We start from the raw sequence: 3,565 nt of genomic DNA on the forward strand, positions 1-3,565 counted from the left end.
TTGAATGATTTAACAGGGTCTGTATATTGTAATTTAAGGTTACATTCAGATGTTTTGTCCTTCTTTTGACTGCTGAAGGTATACTGGAAGAAATTAATTATGCATACACATTGTATTAAAAATAAATAAATATAGCGATAAAAGTGTCATTGCTTTTAGTGCTGAAACAACTTTATTTTTTTTTTCAGAAATGGACAAAAATACACAGATTTATTCAGAATGTCATACCAATGAAGATCACATAAAAATATTTGGAAAAATCAGAACTATGGATTTGAATATGGGACAACATCCCTAATGCGCCTCGAAATGAGGAACGTGTAAAGAAAAACTGGCCCAAGTATAGAATACGTTTATATAGTTCCGGCAATATTCGAAATATCCATACGCCAATACTTTAAATATGTTTAGGCGCGCAACAATCTGAAGGCCTAGTTCCGGCAATAATCGAAATATTCATTCGCTGAAACATTAAATATGTTCTTGTGGGTCGGTGTTTTTGGGGGTTAACATAACAGCTGTTAATATGTCAATGTGGATAGGGACTAGCATGAGGTTGGATACTCAATTAAATAGTCAGCAAGTTTACAGGTCAGCAGGTCGACAGGTCAGCAGGTCAGCAAGTCGACAGGTCAGCAGGTCGACAGGTCAGCAGGACAACAGGTCAGAAGATGTTTCATGTTATCCATAGATTATTAGTCATTAAGTCAGGATGTTGTGTAGAGGGAAGGTTTGGTACTCAGTTAAATAGTCAGCAAGTCGACAGGTCAGCAGGTCGACGGGTCAACAGGTCAGCTGGTCGACATGTCAGCAGGTCGACATGTCAGCAGGACGACAGGTAAGCAGGTCGACAGGTCAGCAGGTCAACAGGTCAGCAGAACGACAGGTCGACAGATGTTTCATGTTATCCATAGATTATTTGTCATTAAGTCAGGATGTTGTGTAGGGGGAAGTTGAGTACTCAAAAAAAATAGTCAGCAAGTCGACAAGTCAGCAATTGAACTGTATCGTATTGTGTTACTGCTTGTTGGGTGTTAGTTTCTTTTTTAAACAGTCACCATTGCTTTTCACTTTTCTATTAAACTAAATTAAAACCACTGAATTATATGTGCTTTCGCATGATAAATTTTATTACTTTTATTCACAGAACTCTGTATTCGTTGTAAAGCCTCAAAATTATAATTGTACATATACTAAATTGATTACAATTAGTTTCAAAATGCGTGTGTTTGGTCATCCAATAAATTCACCACAGTCCTTCGATTCCCTCTGCATGTGGATGTTGAATAGTAAAGTTCTTTTCTTCATCAGTAAGAGTTGATAAGTCGTTGAATGTTGACTCATATGTGTCAATATTAATTCCCACCGATTTGATGATTGTAGAATGTGCACCAATTTCCATATCGATGCAATTGCCTGGTATTTTGAAGAAAAGGTTACGCTTTCCATGGCGGGATTTGATTGTCTTTAATGTGCCGAATCCATTTTGTTGCAACATTTCAAGTTCAACTAAAAAGTATAATGCGTATCATTAAAATGTGTAATATAAAAATATTGGAAGAATTATGATCAAAGACATGCGTAAAATTTATTGTATGTAGTATGAGAATCATGTTCCATTGATTATTTGATTGTTTTTAAGCTCATGACTAGGTGATGTACTATAATTGCATAAATTTTGTGTCTTTAAGGAGCATCTGTGCTTTCAAAGTATAAGGAAATACTGAGTGACGCACATGTTGATATTTATAAAAACACCAACACCAACCCACAATCATTAACCCACGCAAAAATACATTAAAAGATGTTTAATAATTGAGTTTTTGTATCAAACGTACATCATTTCGTAAATAATACCATGAACAAATATACATTTTGGAGCGTTCTCTTGTGAACATGTATATTTTACCTTGTATTTTTAAAGTATATTTGCGTCATTGGAAGGAGCTGATGTGTATTCAGTATGGGTTACCAATGAAACAACTTGTTTGACAATAGGGAAAATATTTTAAACAATTATTAATAATTACGGAAACTTACTTTTGATGTTCTCGGCAAGTGAACGTTTTAGACGTTTTTGTAATTGTCGTATTGTAACAAATGGTCCACACGATTTGCACATGGCCTTGGCGACTCTGTCCCTAAAAGTTGCCACTGGTTTTAGATGAAGAGCTGGTGTGTCCCGATCACATGAAGCAATAGCCTGTAAGAAAGTTTTAATTTACTTAATATTTAAGCTTTTTATTTGATGTTTTGTATTCTACATAAAATTAATATTTTTTTTTTAATTGAAAACAGCTGTTATAATATAGCGATAATTATTTCGCAAATAGATTTAATTGATTTTAAATTTGCCGTTGGTTTGGCTTAATAATTTGTTATCAAGAATTTAATATAATTTTGGTACAGTTCCGTATTAAGATTTGCGTGTCATCTAAATTGAAGAAATGTTTTATTAAATAATCAAATTCAAATTGATATTACAATTTGATATTAATGCACAAAATGCTAGGTGTAATCATAGACCATTAATATGTAATTACTAAGACTAAGGATGATTTGACTAACCTGAACAAACAGTGATTTTTGTTGAGATAATGAGTTATACAAGACCATTGCTTGTTTTAATCTAGATTTGGTTATTTCTAATGGTGTCGATGTGTAGCACCCATCATTTAATCCACAACTGAAACTGTGTTGGAATACATGCAGAACGGCAGCAAGACGAAGAATATGAATGGTGTCTTTACTTGTCATCATTTCACTTTCATCTAGTGATATGTTAAGATTAGGAGTTTCATTCTCTTTGTCTTCCTGTGCAAATACAACGATAAGAATAATGTAAATTATGTTTAAACATTGAAATTTAAATGAGCAAACTTAAATAAATGTTGAAAAAATATAAAAATAAAAATAAGTTTTGTGTTTAAGATTATATTGTTATGCACATTTATTACGTTATAAGCAAATATAAGCTGCCACAATAGTTATGTAAACGATTAATAAATTAAATTTCTGGTATGAATTGAAAATGTTTGTGTAATAGTTTAAAACCGGTTGATTAACAATAAAAAACTCGAATGGATTATATCATTGCCTATGTGATTGAATGCTGCGACTTAATCAAGACTCCTTTTTAAAAATGTAAATGGGCGGATACAATAATTAAAAGTGGGTTCGCTTCCTTAAATTTCAGTCGTTTCATACATTTCAACTTTTTTTCAAAATTCTGTGTACATTGGAGGAGGTAGGGATGGAAAAGGGGGGGGGTGTGCAGATGTAAAATACTTTATTCTTGACTATTGTAATAAATATAATATTGCTATCTTGAACAAAGATATTGACATTAATATTGGAAATTTAACCCCAGTTCACTTTCTTTTCATGACTATACTGTTAACTTACCGTGGTCAGATCCATATTTGGCATTCATGTAGTCGGAATATGACTCAATCAAACCATCAAACACACTCTCGGCATCTGCGGACAACTTGTAGTGCTTCCCTGCTAGGTGTTCCTCGTAAATGTTGTTCATGACATTTTCAAAACTTTGCAATTTGGTGTC

The 3,565-nt window shown here is 33.1% G+C and overlaps 1 long non-coding RNA gene across 1 annotated transcript; it reads right to left on the bottom strand.

Moving 5' to 3' along the window:
• Window positions 1-1,431: 1,431 nt before the first annotated feature.
• Window positions 1,432-2,616, bottom strand: LOC143049122 (uncharacterized). Its single transcript, XR_012970098.1, has 3 exons — window positions 2,569-2,616; window positions 2,041-2,203; window positions 1,432-1,509 (listed from the first exon to the last, which is right to left on the bottom strand). It is a non-coding gene; the product is annotated as an uncharacterized LOC143049122 (long non-coding RNA).
• Between the last annotated feature and the right edge of the window lie 949 nt (window positions 2,617-3,565).

Source organism: Mytilus galloprovincialis, chromosome 1 (genome assembly GCF_965363235.1).
Source record: "Mytilus galloprovincialis chromosome 1, xbMytGall1.hap1.1, whole genome shotgun sequence".
Classification (NCBI taxonomy): Eukaryota; Metazoa; Mollusca; class Bivalvia; order Mytilida; family Mytilidae; genus Mytilus; species Mytilus galloprovincialis.